This window comes from Phaenicophaeus curvirostris, chromosome 1, assembly GCF_032191515.1.
Source record: "Phaenicophaeus curvirostris isolate KB17595 chromosome 1, BPBGC_Pcur_1.0, whole genome shotgun sequence".
Classification (NCBI taxonomy): domain Eukaryota; kingdom Metazoa; phylum Chordata; class Aves; order Cuculiformes; family Cuculidae; genus Phaenicophaeus; species Phaenicophaeus curvirostris.
This window is the reverse complement of record NC_091392.1, coordinates 166260423-166283896: the sequence shown is the minus strand read 5'-3', so window position 1 is coordinate 166283896 and position 23474 is coordinate 166260423. Positions and strand designations below refer to the sequence as shown.

At 43.2% G+C, this 23474-nt stretch overlaps 1 protein-coding gene and 1 non-coding gene across 7 annotated transcripts in view; one reads left to right on the top strand and one right to left on the bottom strand.

The window, feature by feature from the left end:
- The window catches only part of KLF12 (KLF transcription factor 12), a 251064-nt gene that overhangs the window by 216392 nt on the left and 11198 nt on the right, over positions 1 to 23474 (bottom strand). The window lies entirely within an intron of this gene.
- Positions 22489 to 22561, top strand: TRNAV-AAC (transfer RNA valine (anticodon AAC)). The gene has a single exon. It is a non-coding gene; the product is annotated as a tRNA-Val (tRNA).

Sequence of the window (23474 nt, the reverse complement as noted above, 5' to 3'; positions counted from 1 at the left end):
CGCCCCCTGCCATGGGCAGGGACACCTTCCACTGGATTGATCAGGTTGACTGAAGACTCATCCAGCCTGGCCTTGAACACCTCCACCTATGACTTCTCTGGGCAACCTGCTCCAGTGCCTCACCATCCTCACTGTAAAAAATTTCTTCTTAATATCTAATCCAAACTTACCCTCTTTTAGCATAAAAATGTTCCCCCTCTTCCTATAGAGGGAAGTGATTCTGCCCCTCTGTTCCTCTCTTGTGAGACCTCATCTGGAGTACTGTGTCCAGTTCTGGAATCCTCAATGTAAGAAGGATATGGAGCCGTTGGAACGGGTCCAGAGGAGGGCTACAAGGATGACCCAAGGGCTGGAGCACCTTCCCTATGAAGACAGGCTGAGAGAGTTGGGTTTGTTCAGCCTGGAGAAGAGAAGGCTCTGAGGAGATCTTACAGTGACCTTCTAGTACCTGAAAGGAGCCTGCAAGAAAGCTGGAGAGGAACTATTCATAAAAGCTTGTGGTGATAGGACGAGGGGGAACTGGAGAGGGGCAGATTTAGACTAGACATTAGGAAGAATTTCTTCACCATGAGAGTGGTGACACACTGGAACAGGTTGCCAAGGGAAGTTGTGGCTGCCCAATCCCTGGAGGTGTTTAAGGCCAGGTTGGATGGGTCCTTGGGTAACCTGATCTAGTGGGGTGTCCCTGCCAGGGGTTGGAACTAGATGATCTTTAAGGTCCCTTCCAACTCTAACTATTCTATGATTCTATCCCTGCACTCCCAGATAAAGAGTCCCTCCCCAGTTTTCCTGTAGGCTCTTCCCTATAAGAGAACAGAAAATATAAAAGTTAAGACTGCAGAGATCACCTTGCTTGTGTTAGGAAGGCTGAGTGAGGCAATGAGCTACAGAAAAACCCTAGTGTCACTGTTGTATCTCACCACACTGCCTCAGAGCGAACGTATTCTTGTCTAGAAAACCTGGGGGACAACCCCAAATCTGACAAACAAGCCTAAACTTCACACTGCTGTTATTGCGCTGTAACGCAAGGAGACTCTGGAGAGGCAGGCTAGCAAGAAAGATGAGAAGAGCTATGGTGCACACAAAAAAATCCAACAGGTTATGAAGAAAACCTGGAAAAGAGAAAACTTGGTAAACTTGGCTCCAGCCAAGTCATCAGACTCCTGAAGATGTGATTAAGATTTCAACCATGGCCCAGGTGTGGTCATGACACAGATACAGCTGCTCTGGCAGCAGTCATTGGTGCCAATACCAGAGGTGGTCTCATAAGGCAAAAAGGTTTAAACTGAATTAATGTGAGGCACTAAAATTTACCACCTCAGTACCACAAAGGTCATTTTCCAAATAATCTCTCATAGAACCATTAAGGTTGGGAAAGACTTTGAAAATCATCCAGTCCAACCATCTGCCCAATGTCACTGTGCCTACTAATCCATGTCACAACGCGTTACCTCTACATGTTTTTGAACACTTCCAGGGACAGCAACCACTTCCCTGAGCAGACTCGACAGAGCCTGTTGGGCTTGTCGCCTCCTATGGGTGTGTGCTCAAGTCACCCAAACCCCCCGTACCAGCACAGCGCTTCTTCTGTACACACAATGCACCTGCCTCGCAGGAGTTGCATGTGAACCATGTATACTGATCCATCTCCTCACAACACAGAACAGCCCAGCTGAAAACTGGTGACTTTGCATGGAGGAAGGGATGGACTAGGGCTTTTCAGAACAGTACCAGGGTTAAGGAAAAAAAAAAAAAGCTACATTTTCCATCTGAGCTTCAGTGCTTCAGTTTGTTGGTGCTCTGCCCACAATACCAAACCCAATCAATTGGTACTGGATTACCTTACTGGCTACTTCAGGGAATTCTGAACACAAATTATCACTTAATCAGTGCTCTAAAAATAGTCCACAGAGAAAAACAAGCTATTTAGAAGAACAATGCTCTGGCAATCACCTCACATTCACTGCACATGGGAGAAGAAATCCATCCTTTATGAGCTGCTCTTGGGAATAAAAGAAATTCATGAATTTGCCAGATAAACCTCTGGATGCAGGAGAGGAAGATGACCATTTCACGCCTGTTTCCCAGTCAAGACTGAATACACTTATTGGTGATGTGAACGGAAAACATGCGGGAACAAACCTAATTTAGAAAGGGATGGATGAGAAATAGTGGGGAAGAAATTCAGAGAAAAAGAAAGAAAAAAGCAATTAAGTATTTTGCTGAATATCTCCACTAAATCATGGAACAGGAAGACAACAAATCAGAGCAAAAGGAAAGAAAAGGGTGACGAAAAAGATTTACACATGCATGTTCACATGCCACTACCTCAGTGGCTGAATGAGTTGATAACCATCCCTTGTGTAGTATGCGAATTGAGTTTTCAAGAAACCTGTATCATTCCTCAGGCCTTATTGTGAGAGTACATCAAACATCACCTCCCATTGCAGGACAGGCTGAGAGAGCTGGGGTCGTTCAGCCTAGACAAGAGAAGGCTCCAGGGACACATTACAGCAGCCTTCTAGTACTTAAAGGGGGCCTATAGGAAAGCTGAGGAGGCGCTCTTTATCAGGAGGTTCAGGGATAGGATGAGAGAGAACAGTTTTAAGCTGAAAGGGGAGATTTAGATAAGACATTAGGAAGAAATTTTTTCCTGTGAGGGTGGCAAGGCACTGGAACAGGTTGCCCAGAGAAGTCATGGATGCCCCATTCTTGGAGGTGTTCAAGGCCAGGTTGGATGAGGCTGTGGGCAACCTGATCTACTGGAAGGTGTCCCTGCCCATGGCAGAGGGGTTGGAACTGGTTGATCTTTAAGGTCCTTTCCAACCCAAAGCATTCTATGATCCTATGACCACAACTATACTACTCTCAGTTTTGTTTTTTTTTAATTCTACATTGTCTCCACAACCAAGAGGAGGATAATGCAGGGAGAAAAAAGGCTACCTCAACTACTCAATCTGTGCTATAAACTAAGGGTAGGTTCCAGCTTAGCTAACATTAACTATGAAACGTTTAACTTTTAATATACGTTAACATTTAATTTTAACACTTTTAACTAAACATAACAGTCCAAGGCTCCCTCTGTAGTCAAGGAGAAAGACAACAAACTGCAGACATCCATTTATCATCTTTTAAGATCTATTGCTGTGATTGGCAGGAGGAAACATCTTTTGGAGATGTTTCTGTCTACCGCTGCCAACAGAAGACATCTAGGCAACCTGGCAAACCAGATCCCTGACTGCAGGGACTGAACACAGGGGAAATGACTTTCACCCTTGCAGTCCCCAAAGATGACAGAACTACTTGGCACTTGGGAGAGAACAACCTAGAGGAAAAATAATTTGCACAAAACGTTTAGCATTTGAATTCCTCAGGTGCCAAAAGGGGGATGCAGACATAGGTCAAGGACCTCCAGTGGAAAGATCTTTAATATTTACATCTAAGGTCCACTCCCAAAGAGGCTTGATGGTTCCATGGTGAAGCGCACTTGGCACTTAACATGTTTTCTGATGTTTCCCTGCCCAGAGGGACACCTGCCACCATCACTGCACCTTCCTGTGGTCTGCACAAGAGGAACCAGGGGACTTGTTTGTGACTGATGCCCAATGAAGATGCGAAGCCTTCAGTGACAGCTGCTAGAAACTCATTGTAACAGGATCATGGGGATTGCTGGAGACTGCACAGAAGAAGGCAAAGAAGAAATAAATACCAATGGTCTCACGAAGTATTAACACTTTTCTGCAGCATGGCAGGGGTACTTTTGAGTAGAAAACAGGAGAAGTAGGCTAATAAGCAACACTCAAATTACAGTGATTTGCTGCACCTGATTAAGCTCCCCTGGCTTCTTTACATCACATTTTATCAACTTATTCAAAGTGACCATTAAAATCTATTCAGTACCTTGACAGGTTTGTTACTACTCAACATATATAATTGCCAAGACATCCATCAGTCAGAGCCTGCTCGTGTCTGAGACTGTGTAGTTCATGTTCTGAAAAAGTTCAAAGTTAAACTTTTCCAGGTTTCTAATTCCCACTGAAGTAACATGCACACAAGACAACTGAATGGCACAGAAAAATGCAGTTGAAAGTCAGAGATGCAAAGCTATCACCTACACCAGAACAGGTTTCACTTCTGAAACTATCTGAGCAGTTTGGGGAATTTCTTGGCCTTGTTTTCAAATTATGCAACTGAAAAACAAAGCTATCCATTATCATCAGTGAAAAATATAAGTGATCCCCAAAACACATACTGGTCCTCCGACTCCTGATGCTCCCTCCCCTCTTTCACCCGCTCAGTCCCTCAAAGATGCACAGAAGTACAAAATCCTGTTCAGGGCTCCTTGAGGAAATTCTTTGTCTGTGATGTTTTCTCTAAAAACAGCTCACAACTGAACTTTCTTTTTAACTTCCAATCTAGTGGGATTCAATATCAGTGCCCCAGCTGCTCCATGAATCAGAAGGGAAGGAGCAAGCTTTGAAGCAGGGCCATAGAGGGGCTGCCGTGCAGGATACCAGGAGCTTCAGCACACAAAAAAACCAGCATCACTGAACTGCGGGGACCAAATCATTACAGCACATCATAGAAAACACCTCAGACATGGAAGCAGCCCTGTGCAAGCTGATCTTGCCTGAAGAAATCCAAACATATGCAGAAATGTAGACAAAAAAACCAACCAAACAAAAAAAAAAACAGCCAAGCATTTAAACTCTGATGGCATTTTCAGCCAAAAATGTGAATCAAAGACGTCTACTTTTTATATTTGTTGTTCAGCTATACGTGTTACGGTCTAAGAGTTAAGCACTGTGTCAGTAAGTAAAATCACTTGATAGTCTACCGAAGCATGAGGATTTGCATGCAAGTATTAACAATATCATAAACTCATAAACTTCCCAGACTTTTGCAAAAACCTCCCAGCTTCCATTAAACTCTTAATACTGGCTTGGCTTCTTCACCTCTTTTCTCTTTTTTTTTTTCCCTTTTTTATTTTTTGTTAATCTCAGTAGCCAGCCAGGTAGCATGGCATTTCTCCTTTCCCACTCTCGCTGTTGCTGTGCTGGAGCCTTCTCCTTCGCATGACACAGCTGCTCAAAAACCTCCATCTCATAGAATCATAAAGGCTGGAAGAGACAAAGATTATCTAGTCCAACTGTTAGACCCACATCACCATACCTACTAAACCACATTCCCAAGTGCTACTTCTACATGCTTCTTAAACAACTCCAGTGAAGGGGAGACTACCACTTCCCTGGGCAGTCTCTTCCAATGCTTCACCACTCTGTCAGTAAAGAATTTTTCCTAATATCCAGCCTAAACCTCCCCTGGCGCAACTTGAGGCTATTTCCTCTCATCATATCACTTGTCCCTTGGGAGAAGAAACCAGCATTCAGCTCGCTACAACCTCTCTTCAGGTAGCTGTAGAGGGCGATAAGGTCTCCCCTCAACCTCCTCTTCACAAGAATAAACAATCCCAGTTCCTTCAGCTGCTCCTCATAACCCCTGTGCTCCAGACCCTTCACCAGCTCTGCCTGACATACTCCGGACACACTCCAACAACTCGATGTCATTCTTGTACTGAGGAGCACAAAACTGATCACTGGATTCAAAGTGCAGCCTCACCAGTGCTGAGTACAGGGGGCAATCACCTCCCTGCTGGCCACACCATTTCTGATCCAAGCCAGGATGCTGCTGGCCTTCTTGGCCACCTAAGCACACTGCTGGTTAACATACAGCCAGCTGCCAACCGACATCCCCAAGTCCTTTCACACTTGCCAGTCTTTCAGCCACACGTCCCCAAACACTTCCCACACACACTTCCTCTCCTGCCCACAGGGCTGCAAACCCAGAAGGACCAGTCCTGTCCCCAAGCATTCCCCCTGTCTACAGGGCAGGCTACAGCCCCAGCATGAGACATGGCAAAAGCACAGCACCTGCCACCAGCATAGCTGATGTCCTCTCCCACTTTCAGTGGACATGGGGAGACAAGTGCCCTTACCTCAGTGCCTCATGTCTCCTCTCATCCCTCTCCTCCTCACCCAACCTCTGGCAATCCTAAATATTTTCCAACATTGACTGATGGGGTGGTTAGCAAGTTTCTGGGAGGTTGTTCTTCAAGCACTCATCATTAAGTCCGACACCAGATCAAATTCTTAACCAGGAGGACTAACTCTACAAAGACAGGCACAGTAGAGACACAAGAGATCAGAAGATATCACACAATAAGCGAAAAAATTATCTCAATGAAAACAAAAGGTCTAAGCAAAGATGACAGATATGTATGCATATATCCTTTGGGCTGGATACCAACTAGTAAGGTGAAATAGGAGCAAAATGAATAGCCATAACACAAGGACAAGACAGGGTGGCTGGTACATACCAACATTATGGCTTTATGGTTTTTACAAGGTAATGGGAAAGTAATATTGATGCATGTCGGGTAGATTTGATGCAAGGAGTTGCTTTCTGAGTGGCGGTGAGCCATCACTCCTATGGGCTCGTTTGCTGTGCAAGCACCAGTTGTACCAACATGACAAACACCCAGGGAAAAGCAAGGCAGTTCTCCTGTACAACACAGAGACAATCAAATGAAGGATGAGGAAGCACAAAGAAAAGACTGTATTTACATATATATAAAAGTGTAACTTGTACAGAATAGATAGATAATTCTACACACACACACAATATGGTGTATTTTGCAGTCACTTCCGAGAGGGACTGGTCATCTTCAAACTTTCTTTTCCACAATGTTGATGGGCTGAGACCTGGGTAATTTTTCCACTTGTTTTGATCTGTTTAGAGTTTTTCTTTCGTTTGTTTTTTTGTTTTCTTTGTGATAAGTATCCCTTTTATTGCTCTCCCATGTGTTCCTTCAGTCCACCTACTGCTAGCTGTCTTTCTCTTACCACGCTTAGGAGTTTGTTTGTGGACCACCTATCCTAACAGGATCCTGACATATGACCAGGGCTTGTACAAGTAAAAGTAGTAAACTATTTGGGCATGAAACAGTTATGATGTATTTACGGACAATTCTCCTACAGAATAAGAAAAGCACAGCTCAACTCTGTGATGATAGGGAATAACTGATTAATATAATTGAATAGCTTTTGTGCTCTTCAAACAGATTTTACAATTTACAGTCACTGAGTCTTTGGAAAGACCCAAATGAGGAGCTCAGCTTCTCTTCGAAGGGACCACCCATGTACTCTGTGTTATTCTCCATGGCCTTCTGACCAGGCACTGCTGTTAGCAAAACTGAAGTATGCTCTGGGTACTGATTTAAATATAACAAACTTGCCCAAAAGATCTCACCACACAGGTTGATGACAGTATTCATACACTTTCTGAATGACCTACTGAACAACAATAATCCATTTGGATGCACTGTAACTCTGACATAATTCAGTACAAAGACAGGAAAAAAAAATAGTTTAAAACTTCACTTGTCTAATTTCAGTTTAATAAGAGTGCTGATGCACAAATACAGTAAGTGTTCATATATTGGGTATCTGGAGAGAAAAGTCAAAATTGTCTTCCTTCCTTCATTCTAGTAGAGTCAATGACAGAATTCATACACTCCCCAAAGCTGGCCTCTCTGAGATTTCAGCTCCTTGTCACTGCAGTGCTACAATTTGCAAGAGTTAAAAATTGAATCGCATTGTCATCTGTTTGAAAGCATTATCCAGATCAAAGTCCTAATTCTTTAAAGTGACATGACATGAGGTATGTCTCATACCACTCACCGTTTCTACAGATGATAACAGGAGCACTTTTTGCAAAGGGATAACTGCTGCCTTCTTGGCAATGACATTAAACCAAGTTCTATACCCATGAGCAAAAAGGCAAAGGATGGAAAGCTGATAATTTCTTTGATTTCCTCTCAGTTCACTCCCAGAAGTGAAAGGGTAATAATTGTCTCCAATTACTTATGCAAGAACTGTTAAGGGCAGTCATCTATGAAGAACGTTTCTCATAACTCTCCTATGGTTATATAGAATACATGCACACCATTTCTCAATGTCTTGACATCAAAACTAACACAGTAGCTGAACTGTTTCAAAACCAGACACACATTTTCAGTAGCCAACTTCAGCCTGAAAATTTACCCACAGGGTAACACTACTATTTCAGTAATTCAGTGAAACAATTCTGCACCTCCAGACCACACCCAGATCTCTCAAGCTAATCCAATATAACCTCCAGTTTTAGAACCTTTAAGGGAATACTCTTCTCCCTGAAGTATTATCATCAATATTTGAATAAGAGAAGAATGAACACTTCCCAGATTGAATGAACATTTCCCAGATTAATTCAAACAACCTGCATCAGGATGGAAAGGTAAAGCCCCTGTCTACACTCCCACTCTCCCCAGCCTTCAACTTCCTCTGCACCATTAATTGATACCAGAAGTGGGCAGGAGGGCCTACAGGAGAAGTCAGCTACTGTTAAGTGAAGCTGGAGAAGGCTGTTACTCAATTCCCTGGTCACATTTCAAACCCCAAACAAGTAAGGACAGTGTAACAAGGCTAAAAAAAACCCACACTCTCTACACACAGAGACTAATTAAGAGGGAAGAGGAGCTCGCAACAAGCAACTAAGCAACTTTATGAACAACAAGTTATGAACATTCAAGTGTAAGCTTGAATCAATAGTTTCTTCTACATATTATGCTCAGGCAAGTAAACAATATTGAGGTCCTGTACATTCCCTGTTTCACAGGATTTTTTTCCTTCCTGTTGAAGTTAACTATTCTTTTATACAGTGAAATGAAAGCAGACAATGCAGCACAGTCTATTTTGTTCCTTTGGTATTATGTGCATTTTTTAAGCCAACACAGTTACACATGTTAATGAGGAAGTGGTCTCAGCTAAAATTTTCAAATACGGCAAAGAAAAAAAATCAACTTGTTTTAACTTGAAGCCCAGACACAATGATAAATCATGGAAATTTGTGTATGTTAAGCCATCTATACCACACTCAGAGTCAAGATGATCACAGGGCCGGAGCACCTCCCCTGTGAGGACAGGCTGAGAGCTGGGGTTGTTCAGCCTACTCTGAGAAGGCTCCAAGGGGACCTTATAGCAGCCTTCCACTACTTAAAAGGGACCTACAGGAAAGCTGGGGAGGCACTTTTTATCAAGAAGTGCAGGGGCAGGACAAGGGGGAACAGTCTCACACCGAAAGAGGGGAGATTTAGATTAATATTAGGAAGAAATTTTTTACTGTGAAGGTGGTGAGGCACTGGAACAGGTTGCCCAGAGAAGCTGTAGATGCCCCCATTCCTGGAGGTGTTCAAGGCCAGGTTGGATGAGGCTTTGAGCAACTTGATCCAGTGGAAGGTGTCCTTGCTCATGGAAGGGGGAATTGGAACTGGATGTCCATTAAGGTCCCTTCCAACCCAAACCATTCTATGATTAATAAGCACCATGTTTTAAAAGGTAACTTTTCTTTGGAGTTTTAAAGTATCTAAGTCAGAAAAGGCAGCCCTCAGACAGCCTACAGGACAGGATTTTTAACTATTAAGAATCCAAACAACAGGTTGAAATTATGAAGAAAAAACTTCAATTCAGCTACAGTGACATTCAGGATATGCTGACTGAACACCCTCCACATACAAAGCTCCCAGTGACAGAAGTGGATATCCATTTCCATCGAGAGCAAAACTCCACTATTCAATGACCCTGTTGCTTGCAAATTAAAGAACTTGACTTTTTTAAAGCACAGTTGTTTCAAAACACTCCCTCAGCGGTTGTTTTTGATTTTGACATGCAGGAGTTTATCTCCTTTAAGAAACACCATCTATTGTGTAAACAGGGAGAGCTTCACTGTTTAAACTTCCAGCAAATCAAAGATTAATGAACTAGTTTTGCATTTTTTTCAATGCCAGCACATTTTTTTTTCGCCCACTTGTACAGCACCTGCACTCCAACATCCAAGTACCTCTGTTTCATAGAGTTATGCTCTCCAGACCTCACTAAGAATGGAACTACTTCTGCTACTCTTCAGGAAGGGAGATGGAGCCAGGAAGGAAGGGCCAGATGCTGCATGGGCAAATTGGTGCTTAAACCCAAGCAGCACAGGGACCCCCCTGCAGAGGCACAGGCTCTTCAGCTGTGAACTGCGAAACCCATTGGTGCATATTCTCAGTGTTCCCTGCGCATAGAAAGCAGGCGGGACCCTGGCACTGTCACCACAGCACTTGCAATAACCTGATTCCCTCATTCCCTGGTATTATAATGAGTGCTTGCTGTCCTTGAGTCTTCTCTGTTATTGTTTGCTCTACTGAACAGCCTGTTGGCAAGTGGGAACCCAAACAGTTCTCATACTAGGAAGCCTCCAGACATAATGGCCCACCCCTACATCCCATTTAGCCCCATACCAAAAGCCATTCCTTTAGTCCTTCACTGGTTCCTGCAGCTCTTCTTTCTTGCTTGCTAATCTCTTTCCAAGGACTTGCTCTTCAGTTCAGAATAAAACAAACACCAAAACAATTCAGCTCAGTAAGAAGCAGATACTCCCTCTCCCTCCTCTCCATTCCCACCTCCATCTCAGCCCACTACACACAGAGAACTACTCATAATAATGCAATTCAGACGAGATTCCTAAGTCTTGACCCCATTTGTAAATCTTTTCCCCAAAATCTCAACATTCACATGTTTGAGATTGTCACTAAGACTGTGAGGTGTGACACAGTGTATAAACTGCCCCTAGCAAGCCTGGAGAATGACGTAAGGTCTTATGTATATAGGAAAAGTCATCTTTCGTGGAAATCAGCTTCACTCTTCTTTTTATATGACCACCCAGCTCCACTCTATACACAACCCTCATGTGTTGCAAAGTGATTTTCTTAACAACATGTTCATTTGTACATTCTACGGTATTTCACAACACCTTTAATGTTTCAGTTCAGAAAACCTAGCCAAGCAAACACATTTCTCATTTTGCACAGATGTGATTCTGCAGTTTACTAACTGAAGAGGATGTCTGCAAGCACCTCAGATATTTAATTTTTTTACAGTACATTAAAAAAGGGCTTTTTCCACATAACTCTGCTTACCACATGAACATTCTTCTCTTGAACCTAGTATTTCATATTCCCTCAGCAACTTCACCATTTACGTATGCCCAGTCTACTATAATGCTGTTTACTGAATTTATTTTCAAGTCATACAGGCTGCACATTTGAATCCAGAACAAGTAAATCTGACACACAAGTCCAGAATAATTACTTCCTTTCAGTCAGTGAGGAAGACTCCCATGGGCCTTGCCAATTCCACCCACCACAGAATCACTAGGTTGGAAAAGACCCACTGGATCATAAAGTCCAACCATTCCAATCAATCAAAAAACCATGCCCCTCAGCACCTCATCGACCCGTGCCTTAAAGACCTCCGGAGATGGTGACTCAACCACCTCCCTGGGAAGCCTCTTCCAGTGCCCAATGACCCTTTCTGTGAAGAATTTATTTTCCTGATGTCCAGCCTAAACCTCCCCTGGCAGAGCTTGAGGCCATTCTCTCTTGTCCTGTCCCCTGTCACTTGGGAGAAGAGGCCAGCTCCCTCCTCTCTACAACCTCCTTTCAGGTAGTTGTAGAGAGCAATGAGGTCTCCCCTCAGCCTCCTCTTCTCCAGGCTAAACAACCCCAGCTCTCTCAGCCATTCCTCATAAGACTTGTTCTCCGGCCCCTTCACCAGCTTCGTTGCCCTTCCCTGGACATGCTCCAGAGCCCCAACATCCTTCTTGTGGTGAGGGGCCCAGAACCGAACATCATATTCAAGGAGCGGTCTCACCAGTGCCGAGTACAGAGGGAGAATAACCTCCCTGGACCTGCTGGTCACGCCGTTTCTGATACAAGCCAAGATGCCATTGGTCTTCTTGGCCACCTGGGCACACTGCTGGCTCATATTCAGTTGGCTGTCAACCAACACACCCAGGTCCCTCTCCTCCAGGCAGCTTTCTAGACAGACTTCTCCTAGTCTGTAGCACTGCATAGGGTTGTTGTGCCCCAACTGCAGGACCCGGCATTTGGCCTTGTTAAACCTCATGCCATTGGACTCTGCCCAGCGGTCCAGCCTGTCCAGATCCCTTTGCAGAGCCTCCCTACCCTCCAGCAGATCCACACTTCCACCCAGCTTAGTGTCGTCTGCAAACTTGCTAAGGGTGCACTCGATGCCTTCATCCAGGTCATTGATAAAGACATTGAACAGGGCTGGACCCAGCACTGAGCCCTGGGGAACCCCACTTGTCACTGGCCTCCAGCTGGATTTCACACCATTTCCCACCACTCTCTGGGCCCGGCCATCCAACCAGTTTTCCACCCAGGAGAGTGTGCGCCTGTCCAGGCCAGAGGCTGACAGTTTCTCAAGCAGAATGCTGTGAGAAACTGTGTCAAAGGCTTTACTGAAGTCCAGGAAAACCACATCCACAGCCTTTCCCTCTCCAGCAGCCGAGTCGCTTTGTCATAGAAGGCGATCAGGTTAGTCTGGCAAGACCTGCCTTTTGTGAACCCATGTTGACTGGGCCTGATCACCCGGTTCTCTTGCATGTGCTTCTTGATAGCACTCAAGATCACCTGTTCCATGACCTTCCATGAGGTCAGACTGACAGGCCTGTAGTTTCCTGGGTCCTCCCTGCGACCCTTCTTGTATATGGGCACAACATCAGCCAGCCTCGAATCAAGCGGAACTCCCCCAGTCAGCCAGGACCACTAGAAGATGATGGAAAGGGGTTTGGCCAGCACATCCACCAGCTCTCTCAATACTCTTGGGTGGATCCCATCCGGCCCCATAGACTTGTGGGTGTCTAACTGGGCAAGCAAGTCTCTGACCACCTCCTCTTAGATCATGGAAGCCTTGTTCTGCCCCTCTAACTCCTGGGTGTGTACACAGAGGGAACAACTTCCCTTACTATTACAGACTGAGGCAAAGAAGGCATTAGGTACCTCAGCCTTGTCCTCATCCTTTGTCACAATTGTTCCCTTTGCATCCAATAGGGACTGAATATTCTCCCTGGTCCTCCTTTTATTGTTAATGTATTTATAGAAAGAATTTTTATTACCTTTCACAGACTTGGCCAATCTCAGCTCTAGTTGGGCTTTAGCCTTCCTGATTTTTTCCCTGCACGATCTCACTTCCTCCCTGTAGTCCACCCAAGACACCTGTCCCTTCTTCCAAAGTTCATAGACATTCCTCTTCTCTTTGATGTCCGTCCACATCTCCCTGCTCAACCAAGCTGTTTTTTTTCCCCCACTGGCTCCTTTTCCGGAACATGGGGACAGCTTCCTCCTGAGCTGCTAGGATTTCCTTTTTGAAGAGCTCCCAGCACTCATGGGATCCCTTGCCCTTACGGACTATCTCCCATGGGACTTCGCCAATTAGCCTTCTGAATAGTCCAAAGTCTGCCCTCTGGAAGTTTAATGTGACTGTTCTGCTAATTCTCCTCTTTACCTCACCTAGAACTGAAAATTCTACCACCTCATGATCACTTTGTCTCAGGCGTCCTCCAACCACCACATCCCCCACAAGGCCTTCTCTGTTCACAAACAGCAGGTCCAGGAGGGCACGTTCCCTTGTCAGTTCACTCACCAGCTGTGTGAGGAAGTTGTCTTTCACGCACTCCAGGAATCTCCCAGACTGCTTCCTTTCTGCTGTATTGTACTTCCAGCAGACATCCGGAAGATTGAAGTCTCCCATGAAGACAAGAGCTAGCAATCTTGAGACTACTCCCAGTTGTTTACAGAAGAGCTCATCAGCTGCTGCTTCCTGGCTGGGTGGTCTATTACAGACTTCCATCACAATATCTACCTTCTCGTGGGCTCCTCTGATTTTAACCCACAGGCACTCGATCCCATCATCACCATAATCGAGCTCAAGGGTATCAAAGCACTCTCTAACATAGTGGGCTACCCTGCCTCCTCTCCTACCCTTCCTGTCCTACCTGAAGAGTTTATACCCCTTCATAGCTGCACTCCAGTTATACGAGTCGTCCCACCACGTTTCCGTGATGGCAACTATGTTGTAGTCTCCTTGCCCTACAATAACTTTCAATTCTTCCTGCTTATTTCCCATGCTGCATGCATTGGTGTAAATGCACTTCAGCTGGGCTGGTGAACCCTCGGCTCTCATAAAGGAAAGTGTTCATTCCCAATTGACTGGTCCTTGGAATATCTAACCCCTCAGTGCCAGTTTCACCCTTTCCATCACCAGATGTACTCGCCCCTACCCGCTCTGTGGTGATATTCTGGTGGTCCTTGCCAGCACACCATCTCTCCAGCACTGGAGTTCCACTTCCAGGCTCAATTCTGATTAGCGTGGCTTCATCCCCCTCTCCTCTTTTTCTTAGGGGAAGTTGTTTGCCCACTGGCTCTTAACCTTCCCAGGCCGCCTGCAGCAATGATAGGTTCATAACAGATACACACTGCAAGACATAAAAGAGCTGACTGTGATTCAAAGGGATAACATACCCAACTTACCTCCATGCTAACTTATCTCATCTAGAATCACAGAATGTGTTGGGTTGGAAGGGACCTTTGAAGATCATTGAGTCCAACCCCCTGTTGTGGAGGCACATATTCCATTAAATTAGGTTGCTCAAAACCCTTGAACACTTCTAATGGTGATTTCAGCATCAATGTGATGAATGTATTGTCCTGCAGCTGAAAACAGAAGTCTCCATCTTTTCTGTTGCTGAAATAGCTCGTTCTTTTTTTCATCACATCAGGTTATAGAAAATTTAAGTGCTCTGTCCAGAAAGCTTTTACACCTTGTAGCTCTCCTGCTTGCTCAAAGAACTGGCTGATAGCCAGAGATTCACATACATTGCAGGCTGAAGGTAAGAAGAGAGATATTTACTTTCCACTTGAATTGATATTTCTCTTTACCTGTTACTAATGTCATCTCTCACTTCTTTCATCACCTTACTCCCAGAAGTCAATACAATCTAAGGTAAGAGCCAACACACCTGAGGATTCACACTGATGTTCCATTGGAACTGCTCTGGAGCCACCACAAAGCTGAGAGATGCTCTAAGCCTCCAGTATCACGCAAGCAACAGGTAAATAAATATCACATAACTATTTCTAAGATCTACCTATACCTGTGAGAAACAATCAGAGTGTAAAGCTGAAAATGTCAATATTCTGCCAAAAAATACTGAATATTTAGAGTTCGTCTGATGTTTCTGTTGGACAGATTTTTTGCAACTACCAATTTACTGGTGACACTCTAGAAAATAAGAAGAAATTGGGAAAAAGGAATAGATCTAAGGGTATATTTTTTCCAGATTGCTGCCCTAGAGGCTACATACCTTACTTACATGGCTGCTATTCCAATGACTTGAAATGAGTGCTATTCAGAAGACATTCATCAAATTATGAAATCAAAGAATACCAAATAATCCCCCTCTCTTCAAATAAAAGCAATATCACACTTTCATCTCATACATTTCCATCTTTTATTTTCATCCCTTCTTCCTTCTAACTTTAAGTGAAGAACAATGACTTCTCTCCAGCTTTCACCTAGACTTTACACTAAATCATACAGTTTATTTGGCTACATCAAGTACCAGAGTTCATTTGACACAATTATCTTCCTTTTCTGTTAGCATCTATGTTTGGCAACCTAAACTGCCATACTTGCTTTTTCTGATGCATATTCATGATCCTCAACAACTGACTCCATATAGCTACTGCTCTGCCTTCAGCCATACAAAACCCTAACTTCTGCTTTCATTATCTGCAGACTTTAAAACAAGCAAGCAAACAAAAACCTACCCCACCCTTTCTCAGTCTTCCTTGTGCAGGTACCAACCAAGAAATCTTTTCTTTTAATTTACTCACCTCCCTTCCAGCTTAATGTTTCTTGTAGACAAGTTGCCAACAGCAGGAGCATCCATGGGATTCTGCACCACTGCCATTTTCCACTATGTCTTTTCTACATATGCACTTTCTCTCTTTCCACAGGTCCCCGATTCCCTCCTCCCATTCATTAACATCTCTGCCATCTCACAGCCTCTGCCACTGTAATCCACAGCTGTTGCAAGTGGCAAGTCAAGAGCAAGCTGCCTTCATCTGCTAGAACCAGAGACTGAAAAACAAAACAGCTGAATCCTCCCTTAGCACCCACAGAAACAAACATCCTTGCAACATCCAGCATGTTAATCATTATTTACAGAAGCATTAAACAAAGTCTTTCTCCTCAGTTAAACTGGCTGGACGAGAAAAGCAGCATCATTTAGCCCATGCATGGCAGGCTTTTGTGGTCTCCTATTTGCTCTTAAGTCTGGCAAGACAGAGCCAAAAGATACAGCTGTCTTTTCTACGACATACTGAACTACAGGTTTCAGCAATACTTGCTTGCCTACCCAATCAATGCCTCTGGACATCTAGGACCTGGTCCCTACAAGCAACCATGCAGCCACCCGCCTGCATCCCACCTCTTACGCAGAATCACAGAATCTTTAAGGTTGTCTCATCACAAAATCTCTGCATAAACAAAACAAAGAGTATTCAAACCACTCTCCATGAAGTTTAGAAACATTTAGAAGACATGATGATTTACAGTGTCTTACTCCACCAAGAAGAAAACATTCAAGGGTGCAGTCCATCAATGGCAAGTAAGGCACTAACAGCCTGATTTTTAGGATAATTAATCTATTAATTCCAGCAAGAGCTGGGTTAACACATGTGAAACTGGAGCCAAGGATCCCAGTTCAGTGCTCCTTATCCAGTAAAATTCTCACAGATTCTCATCAGTCCTCCAGCATCCAGAATGAAATATTACACCGAGAACACAGAAACACTAAAGTTATTATAAATATCATTTCATGGACATGCAGTAACTTTCAATAAGGCCTAAACTCTTCAGAGATATTAATTTAAAAGCCTGAACCAACAGTGTAGGATCTCCTCTAAGCTGCAGCTTTCTCAAGTCAATATTTGTAAATCATGTTTCGTGTTTCCAAGGAAACCAAGTGGGTAATACCTCTTGCAAACAGCCTCCTTCAATATACTTCTCATGGCTACAGGACTCATAGAAGTTATTCTCAGTCTGACAAAAGAAAAAAGTAGTTACACTTACATCTTCTGAAAGATATATCAGCCTGCAGAAGCAACTGAAGCAACGTACGTAGCAAGCATCTGCAGAATTCCCTGTGGACTTTGTCATCATTTTCACACCACTCCTTGAATACTGTTTTCAGTTCTGGGCCCCTCACCACAAGAAGGATGTTGAGGCTCTGGAGAGAGTCCAGAGAAGAGCAACAAAGCTGGTGAAGGGGCTGGAGAACAGGCCTTATGAGGAACAACTGAGAGAGCTGGGGTTGTTTAGCCTGGAGAAGAGGAGGCTGAGGGGAGACCTCATTGCTCTCTACAACTACCTGAAAGGAGGTTGTAGAGAGGAGGGTGCTGGCCTCTTCTCCCAAGTGACAGGGGACAGGACAAGAGGGAATGGCCTCAAGCTCTGCCAGGGGAGGTTTAGGCTGGACATTAGGAAAAAATTCTTCACAGAAAGGGTCATCGGGCACTGGAACAGGCTGCCAAGGGAGGTGGTTGAGTCACCTTCCCTGGAGGTGCTTGAGGCACGGGTGGACGAGGTGCTGAGGGGCATGGTTTTTTGATTGATTGGAATGGTTGGACTCGATGATCCGGTGGGTCTCTTCCAACCTGGTTATTCTATGATTCTATGATCTGAAGCCCACATATAATAACCTTTGTATTGGGGAATCCTCAGCATAGGAAGTACAGAGATCTGATAATGTGGGTCCAGAGGAGGCCATGAAGATGATCACAGGGCCAGAGCACTTCCCATAGGCTGAAAGAGTTGGGCTAGGTCAGCCCAACCGAGCCCAACTGAAAAGAGAAGGCTCTGGGGACACACTACATCAGCATTCCAGTACTTAAGGGAGGCCTACAGGAAAGCTGAGGAGGGGCTTTTCATCAAGGAGTGCAGTGATGGGACAAGGGGGAACAGTTTTAAGCTGAAAGAGGAGAGATTTAGGTTAGATATTAGGAAGAAACTTTTTACTGCAAGGGTGGTGAGGCACTGGCACAGACTGCCCACGCAAGTTATGGGATGCCCCATCTCTGCAGGTGTTCAAAGCCAGGTTAGATGAGGCTTTGAGCAACCTGATCTAGTGGAAGGTGTCCCTGTCTGTTGCAGGGGGATTGGAACTGGATGATCTTTTAGGTTCCTTCCAACCCAAACAATTCTATGGCTACTGAGCTCTTCTACATATTTTCCCCATGGCAGATCTAAAGAATCCAGGGTAAGCATCACTACATTAATTTTGCACATGCAAAAATTAGATACTTCTTAAATGACTTCCAAATTATCTGTGAGTGCACCACCTGTGGAGGTCTGAACATATCTCACCACCCTCACTAAAAAAAGTATTAAACATCTTATGGTAAAGTTCAAATGTTAATGAAGATAAGAGACTAAATCTAGAGATATAGTAGCATGTTATAATGGAATGCTGCTTGATTTTTTTTCTATGATTTTTCTTATTTGACAGCTATTTATATCGATTTAAGGCATGAATAACTTACTGCATCCTGCAGACATAAAACAAATGGTGAGGAGCGCAAAGTATACTTGAAGTTGTTTTGCTGATGGGATCTTTGGAAAAAGCAAGATTATCAGCAAAGCAGCAATGTCATGATACCTCTATCTGAACAGGAGAGGAGAAAAAAGTAAAGCCTGACATAAAGTAGAAATAATAAATCTATGAATTCCACTTAAATTAATGTGAACAATTAAAACTTCAAAACAAAATGCCTGCAAATAGCTTCTGAAAGACCTTAAGTCAACACTGAGCAACAACAGGCTATCTTTCTGCCACCATTTACCAACAAAACATGCACATTTACTACTCTTAGTCCATTTGTATCCTCCCTGTATTTCTCTCCCCTGCAATCTGCCTTCATTCAGGTCTTTTTCAACCAAGTGATTCTGTGATTCCAGAGAAGGGTAACTTACATGGAGTCCAACAACGCAACTGGGAAACAGATGGGAAAGAACAGAAATACTCTCCCAAGATCCTGGAGCACAAATATGAGGACACATACCAAATGCAGCCCTCACCCAGAGTGCAAGGAGAGGAAAAGGCCCAGGGGACCCTTCTGCTAGGCTGCGAGTGATGTCATCGTCATCTCGAACCTCCAATGTCCCAGATATAAAAGAGCAGAAGACGAAAGGAGCCTGACAGACTGACCTAAAAGAAAGACACGGAGTTGTCCCTCCTAGCAACTTGTGAGGTGCCACAAGGTTTCCCAAAGGTAACATAAGACACAAGTATCAAGATGCCACGTGCAGCTCCAGCTGCCCACTGCACCAACCCAGAAATCAAGGGGTTACTGCTTCACCACAGTCTGTTCAGAAACTGCTGCAATGAATCTTCATCAGGAATGCAGGGCTCCAGGGACCTATAAGACGCTATGTCATCTGTAACATGAAAATATAAGTTAAGGGATGGCTGGTTTTCACATTTAGAATTGTGTGCAATGGAAACTAATTCTGCATTAAAAAAAAAAAAATAGAAACAACCTGAAAGTTAGGAAAAAAAAAAGATAAAAACTCTAGCAGATATTGCAGGAAGAGAACAAGAACAGCATTACTGGTGAAGAGCAACAAACATTGAAAAATTTCACTTTAGTAAAAAATGAAATCCTTATTACCCTTTGCAGGGAAAGGATTTTAAGCTAATGACTGCAAATGCTTTAGGCTCACATTTCTTTTTTGCCATGTGAAGAGCTGTACTCAGAAGACAAAGTTCAAAAGCTCCACAGAGAGCCGTTCACAAGCCTACACGCCACTACTTGACTGTAAGGGGCTATTTCTTAATAAACTGGTGGTTCATAAAGAACACAGAAATCATGAATAGTAGTAAGCCCAATGGAGGAAAGCAAAAAGCTACTTCAAGCATCCCACTGGAAGTCTAAACCAAACCACTGCAGTGTGCACTGGGTAAGAGTTTGTCAGGAGCAGGAACTGGAGCAAATGCTGGGACTGTAACAAGCAATAGGAGGTCAGCTGGGTTTTAGAAAGGTGATGTTTTCCTACAGTCCAATTAGTTTTGCAGAAGTAGTGTAGGAAATGTGTGTAGAATTATACTATATTTCACTTTTCTTTTTTAAAATACAGATAAACAAACACCCATTTGGATTTCTCTCAAGAGTATAAGGTGATATTCCTTTTGCAGAGGGTACCCATCGTGCTTGGACACATTTCTACTGCTCTTTATCTGGTTTCATTTTTCTCTCGGGCAGCTTGAGGCATTAATAAAACCTTACCTCTGACTGCCACTTCTCAGTTTTCTGACTCACTGTACAGTACTTGCACTGCACAATGGTCCTTGTTCCAACTCTGATCCTTCTCACAGGATCTGCACTGGTTACAACAACACACAAAAAGAAGGCGAGACAGCCAACAAACTTCCTTTTCCCTCTGTTAAAAGGAGGAAGGGAAATACATTTCCAATCATACTGGGGTTTGATAACTCTGCATCCTGCATCATTTTGTCTGGCTCCATGAGAAATACAAGCAGGAATGGAGTTATCACACTGAACACAACAGCGCAGAAAAAGCTAGCAAAAAGGAAATAAATCTTGCTTTGGCCTTTAGTTTCTATTTCAAGAAGTTAGGGAGAAGGCAGAGAAAAAAAAAAAAGAAAAAACAGGAGAATGGCTCACCTTTAGTTTGGTTTCCTATAAAATAAGGTTACCTGTGACCACAGCTTATAAGTCCATATACGTAGAATTTAAGCTTTATTTACATAATTATATCTCCTTGAGAAGATTCAAAAAAAAGAGTGGTAGATACAAATCCTAGAATCATTAAGGCTGGAAAAGGCCTCTAAGATCACCAAGTCAGCCCAAGACTGCCATGCCTACTAAACCATGTCATGAAGTGCCAAATCTACACTGTTTTTGAATGCTTCACGGAAGGAGACTCCATCACTTTCCTGTGCAGCGTCTTCCAGTGCTTCACCACTCTGTCAGTAAAGAAATTTTTCCTCATTTCCAATCCAAACCTCCCCCGGTGCAACTTGAGGCCATTTCCTCTCATCCCTTGGGAGAGGAAACCAGCACCCACCTCACTACAACCTCCTTTCAGGTAGTTGTGGAGGGCAATAAGGTCCTCCTCAAGCTCCTCTTCTCCAGATTGGACAACTCAGTTCCCTCAGCTGCTCATCGTAACACTTCCAGACCTTTCACAAGCTTCATTGCCCTTCTCTGGACATGCTCCATGATCTCAATGTCCTCCTTGTACTGAGAGGCCCAAAACTGAACACAGTATTCAAGGTGCAGCCTCACCAGTACTGAGTGCAGGGGGATGATCACTTCCCTGCTCCTACTGGCCACAGCATTTCTTATAGAAGCCAGGATGCTGTTGGACTTCTTGGCCACCTGAACAAAAATGGAAGAAAGCCTCCAAAAAGAATGAAATAATTACAGGAAAGAGCTCCAGTTTGTTCAGGTACCAGTAGGACCTCAACAATAACATCACCGTGAAAGAGCACAACTTCCCCACGCAGAGCAGAGCTCAACCACCTGGTGTTCTTACTGTCTTTTAAACTGGTATGATTAGTGAACAGCAGTTACTGAGTGGGGGAGTAGAGGAATATCCGAGTAATGGCATTATTAAATTTGAAAACATTCTGAAAGAACATAGGAAGAAAAAACAGAGTGAGCAAGAAGTGAACAGAAAAGTCTGAGAAGTGGAGCACAAGGTAAGCATACCAAACACTGAGCCCGAGGGATCCTGCTCAGCTGGTACCTCTAGGCAACGAGCATCCCATTCCATACTTTAGATAGAACACACTGAATAGACATGTCCAAAAAGCCACCTGAGAAATGGCATGGCAGTGTCATCAGCTGAGACTAACTGAAATATTTGAGGAAGTTCTTTCCACAGGCATCTTCACAAAATAAAAAGTGATGGCTACTCCTATCTTTTGACAACGTTTAATATGCCTACAAGAAGCAGGTCAAGCACCAATACTTCAAAACCTGTCTGGTATGAAATGGCATTTTTTTCTGTAACATCTTTACATGTTTTAATGAAAAATTCCGACTCATTTAAATTATTCAACAAAATTACATTTGAAATTATGAACCTGGTTTTTATTCCTTTTTTATCAATGCTCAAGCAGTATTCATGTGCTGTCAGAGTTTCTTTGAAACTACTAACCTGATAAATACCATAGATTAAACAGAACAGAAATGTAGTAAATTAATCCATAACCAGATGCATAGTAGAATATCTTCTCAGAGCTTATTCAACCACCACAGACCAATAACTAGCTCATTCAGAAGCTGAAAAAAATCTACCAGTAGCAAAAGAATCTAGGTAAACACAGTTCTCTCTTCCAGTCTTTTATATAAACAATATGTTGAGGGGTGATACCTACTAGCTCTAAAACTCTCAAGATTTTAAATTATGAGTTACTCTTAATAGCCAAGTATTATTTTTCCTTTATTTAATATTAAGGGCAGTTTCCGTAGTGTAGTGGTTATCACATTCGCCTAACACGCGAAAGGTCCCCGGTTTGAAACCGGGCGGAAACACCCACCCCTTTGTTTATGGTTGGACTCGATGATCCAGTGGGTCTCTTCCAACCTGGTTATTCTATGAATTCTAGAAAAGTTAAACACATACACTTTTTAGTAAGATTTTTAAAGTAAACTGGCACATTAAAAATAAATCAATATCCACGAAAATAATTTCAACCATGTTTTTTACAGTTTATATGAATTCCAATTTCTTAAGCAGAGGTGACAAAGTCAATAGTAAAACTAAACCATGTAGTAACACGTTAGTCATATTCTAACACTGAACATCAGAACTCAGTAAAGGAACATACACTCCACAAACTTTTTAAATATATAGGTATGCACACAATGCATTCTCTCAGCTAAAAATCTAAGTACACGTTGCATGAAGATTAGTTTTTCTGCTGCAAATCAGCACACTAAACATCACTTACCCAGACAGATGTCACAGGGAACAGAAAATTAGTAAGAACTACAGAAACCAAGCAAGATTTAAACTGATAGTTTAAATCAATTTTTCCTGCCCACTTCTTTAAAGTCAAAATTATTTAAATCAATTCACCCTCTCCAACAGCCACAAATTAAAACACTGTTCAATTATGCAAACTCTGAAAATGAAGATGGAGAAGGAATTGACAGGAGATTGGTTGACCACTCACTTAAGAGACAGAGGTATAACAAGGTTAAGTGGTTGGAAGCCAGATATATGAATAAATTCAGGGTACAAATAATGCATAGACCTTAGAGTAGTTATAACCACTGGAACAGCATACTGAAGACAACAGCTGATTCCCCATCACATTAAGGTTTTTCACCTTCCAACCATGTATTCACAAAATGTTCCAGCTCCAGGAGACCACACATCTTTCATGCAGGCCGAGGTGATACTGTAATAATGGCATTATTTAAATTGAAGCAGATGATCATA